This window comes from Rhinolophus ferrumequinum, chromosome 8, assembly GCF_004115265.2.
Source record: "Rhinolophus ferrumequinum isolate MPI-CBG mRhiFer1 chromosome 8, mRhiFer1_v1.p, whole genome shotgun sequence".
NCBI classification, from domain to species: Eukaryota; Metazoa; Chordata; class Mammalia; order Chiroptera; family Rhinolophidae; genus Rhinolophus; species Rhinolophus ferrumequinum.
The window spans coordinates 90,478,093-90,488,071 of record NC_046291.1 but is presented as its reverse complement, the minus strand read 5'-3'; the positions used below and the strand labels follow the sequence as shown (position 1 = coordinate 90,488,071).

At 46.9% G+C, this 9,979-nt stretch overlaps 1 non-coding gene across 1 annotated transcript; it reads left to right on the top strand.

Moving 5' to 3' along the window:
- Positions 1–1,818: 1,818 nt before the first annotated feature.
- LOC117026390 (U6 spliceosomal RNA) lies at positions 1,819–1,920 on the top strand. The gene has a single exon (XR_004423743.1). It is a non-coding gene; the product is annotated as a U6 spliceosomal RNA (small nuclear RNA).
- The last annotated feature ends 8,059 nt before the right edge of the window (positions 1,921–9,979 follow it).

Sequence of the window (9,979 nt, the reverse complement as noted above, 5' to 3'; positions counted from 1 at the left end):
TCTAAGATTTCAGTGTGTGGTAAGGCTGGGGATATGTTGCTTGTTTGCTTTCTTGGTAAGAATAGAAAGTCTTGAATCAGTGGAATTTAGTGCAACGTGTCTTGTCAGCAAGATAGCTGGAGAAACAGAAATGACTTAGGAATAATAAGGAGGAAGTGACTGTCCGTTCCAGTCATTTTATGGTCCTAAGAAGACCTGGGACACAGCTAGGAGTCAGGGTAGAGTTTGTGCTGAGGACCAGGCACGAGGTCTATGAGCTGGTCACAGGGGCTAGCCCTCTGTGTTCCAGGATGCTGGCGTCTCCTAGGTACCCCCATGGTGCCCAGGGCTAGGGACAGAGGTGGGTGTGGCCGCATCCATACTCCCTTAGTGCATCCCCAGCCCCTGGTGAGATAGTTAGAGGCAGTTAACTCAGCAGGAATAAATATCTGGAGGGGAGGAGTGCCATGCGTGGTCATACAGGGGCAGAGGTAGGGTTGCAATGTCAGGATAGGGCCCCAAGGGGTTAACACTGGAACCAGCATGGAGAGAGTGGTAGCTCCTGGGACAGCACAGAACCTGCCCTATTCCTTGACTTCACTGCCTTTTCTCCAGTGTGACAGATTCAATACCTGTCTGTCTCCCACCCCTATTTATAGACCTGGCCAATGTTGGGGAAAGAGGAACAGCATAAAGAAAGGGAGGAAGTGGCCCCCATTCCACCCCTCCGACCACTCTTGTCTGATGAGAAGGCCCTATTCCTTGCTCTTAGAGAGTTCCTGATTAACGAATCAACAAGGATTAGATCTGTTGGTCAGTTAACAGGCACTCTCCCACCTCTGGACCTTTGTACTTGCTGCTTCCTCTGCGGGAAATGTACTTCCTCAAGACATTCACACCTAAGACTCACCAACTCCTTTGAGGTCTGGGCTCAGATGTCATCTTATCAGAGAAGCCCACCATGACCACCACATCTGAAACAACCCCCTCCATTCTCTTTTCCCTTTCCTCCTATCACTACACACACACACACACACACACACACACACGTCCCCTCTCCATCTATAGTATAAGTTCCAAGAGGCCAAGGACTTTGCCTTGTTCACTAGTATGTACGACAAAGCCAGGCACTTAGTAGGTGCTCAATAAATACTCACTGAATACATGAATCAGTTGATTGAATACCTACTATGTACCCACCACCGTCCTGGTTAATAAGGGACAAAGAAGAAAAAGACAAATTATCTGTCAGTGGTAAAATGCTTGAGTTTTAAGGTCAAAATCAGCCTCCCCTTAATTTCTGCTCCCTCCCTGGCCTCCCCACTCAATTCAGGCCCATATCCTCCAGCTCTTTATTCCCCCACACCCTTGGTCCCCTGTATTCTCTCCTCTCCCCCACTCTAGATTGCATCATCTCTAAAGTGGATTTGTGTACAACAGCCTCCTGCCTGGTCGCCCTACCTCCATTCTTACCTCCTCTGTCCTTTCATAGCTTCCCATCCCCTTTCCCAAGGCTCATCAGGGTGGAGTTACCTGGCCCCTGCCTGTCCATCATACCCTCAGCTCCAGCCACCACGCTTGCCAGCGTGGACCCTGGGCAGGAAGTTCCATCCAGTCTCAGGGCTTCTGCACTCAGCATTCTCTCTGGGTGGCAGGCCTTTCCCTGATGTCTGCAGGACAAGCTGTCAGCTCTTTACAGAACTCCCTCGACTTCCCCAGCCAGAGTAGCAGCCACACACACTTGCCCCTATTACCTTTGTATTTTCTTTATCATTAGCTGAACTTCCCTCTTTGTCTGTTTCCTGGATTTTCTGTTTCCCTCTCTAAAATGCTATACACGTGCTCTCTTCGGCAGCACATATACTAAAATTGGAACGATACAGAGAAGCATGGCCCCTGCGCAAGGATGACACGCAAATTCATGAAGCGTTCCATATTTTTTATTAAAAAAAAATACTATACGTTCCCTGAGAGCTGGGACTTTCTCTCACAGCTGTACAGCCAGTCCCAAGAGTAGGGACCCGTCAATAAAGTTTACTGAGTGACCAACTGAGGCTTCAGATGCATTCTGGGCAAATGACTTCCCCTGTGTGCTTCGGTGGTTTTCTCTCAGGTGGGGAAACACATCCCTCTTGGTTTTGTGAGGGTCTCATTAGCAGTGTGTGTGAGGTGCTCAGTAACTTATGATCTTGACCATCCAGTGTCCTTGTCCCCAGGGAACCTTAGATGGGAGAGGCAGCTCCATCTCTGTCATCAGGGAGCTTCCCTCTGAAGAGAGAGAGCCCTGCCTTGGAGTTTTCTCTTTTGAGGATTTGGGGTTGAGGGGCAGGGGCTCCTGGTCCAAGGGGCAAGGTGGGGCAGGCACACTCAGAAGACCCAGGAGCAATAACAGGGAGTGTGCTAGAAGCCCTGCTCGAAGTTCACTGTGCAGTCTCAGTGCAGCTGACTAACCCTGCCTGCTCCTGTGCCTGGACTTCTGACCTCTCCGACTGCCGCCTGCACTGTGGCCCTGTGGCCTCTCCCATCCCCCACGCCAGGCTCCCTTTTGCCCTGCCTTTGCCCACCAGGTCTGCCTCTTCTCCCAGCCTATTCTTCACGGTTTCCTGATTCCAGGCAGTTCCATTTGCTTCCACACCAGGCCTCCTCCTGCCCTTTGCCTTTTGCCTTGAGCTCCAGCTCTGCATTCCGACCTCCACGCAGAAGAGCCCTATTGCGACACAGACCTTGTTTACAACATTCTAGTGTAGCTGGGGGCCAAGGGGCTTTCCCTGCCCTGCTCTGTGGCTTGCCTCTGTCTTGCCTTCCCTCTGGACAGGCCTCAGGTGTGACGTTTACCCTGTGTCTGCCTCAGCCAGCCCAGAGCACCAGCTTCTGTAGAGGGAGGTGGGGAGGAGAACTGGCTGCAGATGGAGCAGTGAATGAATGAAGCAAGAACCTGGGATCTTTTCTGAAAGTCTCTATACATCAAAACTCCCTCCAATGTTTTTTGAAAATGATGCAGACGGGGCCTCTGAGGGTGGCCTTTCTGTGGGGTCTCCACTTTCTAAAGTTATCTGCCCTTGAGACAGGAGCTCTCCAGGGCACCAGGGCCCAGATTTCCAGGTGGACTGTGTACCTGCATGGGGATCTCTCTGAGCACTTTCTTTGCAGGCGTGGACACTGGACTTGTCAGCACACTCTGAGACACCCAATCTCTTGGGGATGGTTCCCCCACTTACCCAAACACACCCAGGGCCAGCAGAGCAAGAGCCCATCCCTCGCTGAAATGGGTCTGTGTTCTTCCCTAATCAGGTCACCCCACCAGAATCAAAGAGCCCAGGAAATAAAATTAAGCACCAGGAATTGGTGGGGAGCACAGTAAGATGACAGGGGAAGTTAAAAGGAATAGACAGGGCTTTGCCTGAGCTCGGGGGAAGCCCAGGAAATACCCCACCACCCAGTTTATTCGATTTGATGGACAAGGAGAGCAGGCTGGGTCGGAGGAGTGGTAGGGAGAGCGCGGTCACTAGGGAATTCACTGCAGGGAGGATGGTCTCCCCAGGAGGATGGGGCACCCCCAGGCCTTCAGTCAGTGGCATCTGGGAGTCTGCATGCTGGCTGCTTACCATCCTCAGTCTGTAGACATGTTTTCGTCCACAAAGTGTTTTTAATTAAAAGCAAAAAATGTTGTCAATTTAAAAATTGGGAAGTTTTACACTAAATTCTGGATTCTCTTGAAAATGAGACAATTTGGAACCTGGAAGGTCCCGTGTCTGCAGGGGAACAATGGCCACTTTGTTTGGCTGCCCCTTGGACATACTGTGTTCTGTGGGGCCCCCCAGTCTTATCCCTGGCTCTGTGCACTCTTCTGTGTTGCCTCCTGGCCCTCGGCAGGATTTCAGTTGTAAGCCCAGGTCTGTATTGTGCTGGTAAAGGAAGACAGCCATCATTTCAGTGTCTGCAGATTTCCACCCTAACACCACTACCCTCCCCAGCCTGACCTGGCTTTTGTTCCCCGTAACTCTGGCCTGCGGGAGACCCACCCCAGTCTCTCCTGCCCAGACTCATGACGTTCTGCTGCATCTCTCATGCCTATGGCAATGATCTCTCACTTCTGGGTTCATGTTCCCCAGAGAGAATCTCTTTAGCCCAGGAGAGCCAGGCTGCTCAGTTTAAAAGGGAACCAAACAGCCCAAGTGCTGGTTACTTTGAGGCTAGGAGTGCAACCCAGTCCAGAGGAGCTGTGATGAAGGGCTGGGGACAGGGTCACGTGGTATAAAACATGGCCTCCTGGGCAGCAGACACTAAGGGCAAGAAAGGGATGTCAGTAAGGCAGGGGTTGTGCGCCCAGCAGAGAGCCCTCTGCCCTGAAGTGCGCCCAGGTGTACTGACCAGCCATGCCTCCCTGACTCAACTCTTTGCAAGCTTCCAAGCTGACTACCTGTTTTTCAGCTGGCATCACCTTGCTGATGGTGAAGGGACCCTTTCTCCTCTCATCCATCTTTGCACTGAATGTCATTCGGTCTCTGACCTCAGGAACTGATTTTATTAGTAGTACATTCCAAGAATTCTAAATGCACCATTCTCCAACTCCTACTTATTATTTTCTGGATTCTTATATGATTCTCAAACTTTTCCAGCAAGAGACCCACCCCCACCCATCTTTTTGTTTTGTGGGACCCTGATTCAGGACCCTGTCATCCATTCTTCTCTAAACATAGCACTTGTGGGCAGGATCTCTGCATTCGAGATCCTCCTGGGCTTTATTTCCTTTTTTTCATTCCCCCATTGGTACCCCTCTAATGTGTTTGATATGTTTCATTACTATGTGTGTATCCGTGTGTGTTTGCTTTCCTAAGTGGCATCGTGCCATAAATCTGGTTGTTTTCTCCTTTCCTACCCAGCCGAATGATTTAAGACCATCCTTGTTGATGTACATATAGATCTAATTTAGTGTTTTACAAATGATAGTGTGGATTTTAAAAGAAAAAGGTTTTATGGAAAATAACCTCACAGGGTGATCTGATCATAAATTCCTAACTGGACAGGTCATGGTGGGTAGTCGTGCCCCAGGTGTATAACTGCTTTAGTGAAAGGTGTATCTTTGCCTTAAGCAAGCCCTGTCCATTGTTTCTGTACATCTAAGTTAACACATTTTTAAAATAATCTGTAACCGTACTCCAGAGAGCACATAATCTTGTTAACTATCCTGTAATCCGATCCCCACAGTGGCTTTCTCCCACCTCCACGTAATCTTCCTTATGGTTCCTCCTTAATTTCAATGCATAAAAGAAACTGCAAAACTGTTACTCTCCAGAGCATGTGAGATCTTGCTCCCCGGCATACATCATCAGTTTGGCTCAAATAAACTCTGATGGGTCCCAGTAAGAGAAGTTTAAAGGTCTGTATCATTGCTTCTGGCTGGTATTCATCCATGCATTTAAAATGTTTACCTTAGTGATGAGCAATAAGTCACTTCAGAGACCCTCCACCAAGCCTATCTTGGTCCGTGCTCTGTCCTGTGGGGAATTACCTTTATGCTCTGGAAACCTCCAAGTATACCACTAAGCAGGTCGATCCAGAGATCACAAAGTAGAAAGGCTCATAGACCAAATTAATATGCCTGAACAGTTGGCTTATTACATCCGCTTAAAGCACACAGTGAGAAGACAGGGAGAGGTGGAGCGAGTTCACACACCTAGGACAGGGCGCAAGAGTGTTGGAAGGCATATATGACCTGCATCCTGGGTAGGCAATGCTCACATGTTCTCTCGTTTCTCTCTCTCTCTCTCTCTCTTTCTCTCTCTCTCTCTCTCGCTGACATTAGCCTTTTCCACTGAAGGTGCTACCGTGAGAAAGGTACGGCTACTCGCCACAGGAAACCAAACACCAGAGACGAGGTTGGTGGGAAAAAAAACAGGTTTTATTCCAAAATCCCAGCATTAAGGGAAGACAGTGGACTCCCTGTCACTAAGACTGCCTCCACTCTTTTAATACCAGACACGCAAGCAGAAGCAGAACAAAGGAAGGAGAAGTTGGCCAGGCAACTTCAGGAAAAGATGCTTCATTGAGGCTGGTCTGCCCCAGGGTCAGGAGTGAACCCCATACAGATGCAAATACCCCTCCCAAGGTACAAGGCCAAGTGTGCACACTGGTCTGAAGTAAACAGAACCTTCGGAACTGGTATGCATAGTAAATGCACAGTAAACAGAGTCATCAAGGTTTGGTGGGAGGAGAGGGAAGCAAAGAAGGGAAAAAAACTTTCAAAAAGTCCCAAGCCAAACCACTGTCAAATTGAATTACATCAGAGGTCCAAATTTCAAAAATAGAAGATATAGGGTCACCATTACAAAGGTAAGTTGTAAGGGCTACTGTACTGATGGGGAAACTGACCTTAAAATGGTTCCCTGCCACATGGAACTGAGCTAAAATGGCCCCAGCGGAGAGAGATGTCCCCAGCCTAAGCCCCAGCCCATTTCCGCATAACCCCCTCCAAGCGACACCCCGAGCCAATCACCAGAAGGCACCTACCCCTTCCCGGACTCAAGGAAGTCCCCAACCCATAAAAACCTGCTCAAAACCTTGCTAGGGCTCAGTCTTTTGGGAAGGATCCCGCTGAGCCCGCCGGCGTAATAAGGCTGTGTTCTCCCTGATCTCCGCGTGCCGCTTGAGTTTCTCGGTCCTTGCCATTTTTCTGCAACACTACAGTTGAGGTTTGAGCAAGGGGCCCAGCCAACAAAAGGTGCCCTAGGACAAACACACTTGCTCTCTTAGAGTTAGAGGACCAGTAGGCCTGGCCACAGCTGTAACTCACCAATCAGTCTGATGAACTGCTCTGGACTTGGTCTGCCAGAGGACCTCGGGGGCAGAATGGGTGTCACCAAAGCATAAGAGCATTAAGATCACGAACGTAGGTGTGTCATGTGCTGTGTGTATATGTAGCGTTTTATAGTCTGCGCCTCATAAAAATGTAATGCATCAGGAATAGTTAGCACCTTTGGGTCATTTTATCCCTTTCTATCTCTATTCACACAGCATGTTCTCTTGCTCTATCTGCTTTGTCTATCTGTACTTAACATACCTTCTGCCTTTCCTACTTTCCTTCTGACAGAATTGGATGTTCTCAAACCACCTAGTAAATGCGCATTACCTGTTCCCAAGATGCTGGGTCATGAGGCCTGGGTGTGTACCTGAAATTGTTTTGTGTACCTGTTGCTCCTCAGATTGTTTCCTCAGCATACACCAGCACCAGCAGTTATCAGTTGCCGTCTCCACGCATTCTTGCCAATGTTTGGTTTCATCTTCCTTGCTAACATTTGCTATTTTGATGGGTATTGTTAAAGGAAAAAAAAACCCCACAGATCCAAAATGGGATCATTTGTGCTAAAAGTCCTAACTGCAGTTTCAGCCTCTCCCAGAAACTTTTTTTTTTTTTTTTAATTTTTATAAGAGTTTGTTTGAGCCAAACTGCCAATATATGCCAGAGAGCAAGATCTCAAATGCTTTGGTAAATAACAGCTTGCAGTTTGTTTTATGCATTTGGAATTAAGAAGAGAACATGAGGAAGATTACATGAAGGTGGGAGAAAGCAAGGTGGGGATTGGATCACAGGACAGTTGACAAGGTTATATGCTCTCTTGAGGGTGATTATACTTATTTCAAAGGTGTGTTAACTTATATGCCCAGAAACAACTGACAGGACTTGCTTAAGGCAAAGATACACCTTTTACTAAAAAGTTATATGCCTGGGGCGTGACTACCCACCATGACCTGCCCAGTTGGGAATTTGTGATCAGGTCACCCTGTGAGGTTACTTTCCATAGAACCCCTTTTCATCCACAGTTCTTCTTTTTAGCCATAAATCAATCTGAAGGATACACTGACGACCAACCTTTTGGTTGGATGGTGTGATCTCACAGTTCTAGGAAGGATAGTTCCTAGGAAGTGACAGTGTCAACGTCACTTTGTTGACCACTGCGGATAGGGCAATACTACACCATGGGATCTGAACTGAGGCCAAACTTTTCCCAAAAAGGGAAGGGCAGGTAAATGGAATGCAGTCAGGTCTATGGCCTTCATTGCAAAAAAACACTCTGGATCACGTCTATCCTTTGGACTATCATGATCTGAATTTTGCCTTCTGTCCTGTTTTTCTGTATTTGGTGATAAAAGTGAACTGGTATCTTAAGATGACTAACCATACAGCTGGGAGGACTTTGGGCAGAGCTGGGCCCCTTGTTAACTCTCTTGTCCTGACTTCCTGTTAAAACTTTGTAGTAACTTCCAGGGGAGGGATTTGTGTGTGTGTGTGTGTGTGTGTGTGTGTGTGTGTGTGTGTGTGTATATATATACATATATATATATGTATAGTGGCCATCTTGGGAGGGCTGTCTCGCTTTTTCACGTGTGCACCTTGTTGGAGCTCTTGCCAGAGATGTGTGTTCTCACACTTCTGTGGTAGTTTTGTTTCTTTTTCTTTTCCTGAATAAACCGCTCTTTTGGTGGATTGTCTGGAGAGTTATTTTGGCTGGTCGACATTGGCTTCTAGCACAACATCTAGTAAGCCATGAAAAGAGTATTAACAGTTATCTTATACATGTTCAGTAATCATAAACAGTTGGACTATATAGAAAAAGTCAATGAACATGTATCACTGTTATGACTAATATCATTAGCAGACAGGTAAAGACAAAGTGGATTTTGAGTTCAATATTAACCCATAGGTACACAGGCCTTGATGTCTTGGGAGAGCTGTCCACCTGTGGTGCAGGCAGCTTCTTGTCTTCCAGGAGTCTTTGCTGTCCATTCTAGGCAGGGGCCAGTGTCGCAGACAGGGATAGACGTCCATTAGTGGTGAGGGGCCTGAGAAGTTCCCTTCCAAGGAGGTTGGAGAGTGTTTTTTATTTGACGTCCTTTCCAATAAACGAAATCTCCAGGTGGCAGTCAATGATCTTTAAAGTCTTCATCTTAGAAACATAATCTTCATCAACCAGTCTGGAATTTTCTGGTAAAGTACAAGTAAGGTTATCTGTCACCTGGGCCCTCTCTATCTTCCATAGAAGGAAAGAGACAATCTGCATGATACAAACCCTTCCTCTCTGTCCTCTCCCTCCCCTATGAAAATGTCCAGGAGCCCAAGAATAATCTTTTCTTTTCTTTTGTTAATAGCTCTCTTACAACACTCTTCTTCCTATAAAAACCTTCCATTTTGTACAATCCCTCAGAGCGCCTAGAAGTTGCTAGATGGGATGCTACCTGATTCATGAACCACTTAAATCCAACTAGATCTTCAAATTTACTAGGTTGAATTTTGTTTTTATAATGGATTAAAACAGGACATTTTTATAACTTCAAAAATTGTCAGAATCCTATGTGAGAGTTTGTTGATTGAAAAAAAAATACATGTTTACATGTGGACTCCTAGACTCCCTGCAAAATCCTCCTCCAGTTCTGCCTCTGGTAAACTGGGAACCACTGGTCTTAACTACTGACTCTGATTATTAGAGAAGCTATTGTTCTCCATCTTTATCAGCCTGAAAACCTGCTGGTGTGTGCTGCAGGGTGTGGGGTGACAAATACATGGTAAGGGTTGACGACACCCAAACTCCAACTTCCAAACTCTGAATATAAAGTTTGATATAGGTGTAGATTATACATTTACATATTTACTTGTAGGTATAAAGAGGTCTTTCCTAATCATGACATAGGATGTCCCAAACTTTTTTTTTTAAACTTTAAAAAATTTATTTTAAGTGTGTTTTTCCAGGACCCATCAGCTCCAAGTCAAGCAGTTGTTTCAATCTAGTTGTGGAGGGCGCAGCTCACAGTGACCCATGTGGGGATGGAATCGGCAACCTTGTTGTTAAGAGCACCCTGCTCTAACCAACTGAGCTAACCAGCCCCCACCCCCCAAACTTCTTATTTTTTTTCAAACTTTCTTTCAGAAATGTCTTGCTTTGACTCAGGTGCACCTCTCTCCTAGATTACACTCTGTGGTGAAACAAACAACTGTATTATGGCC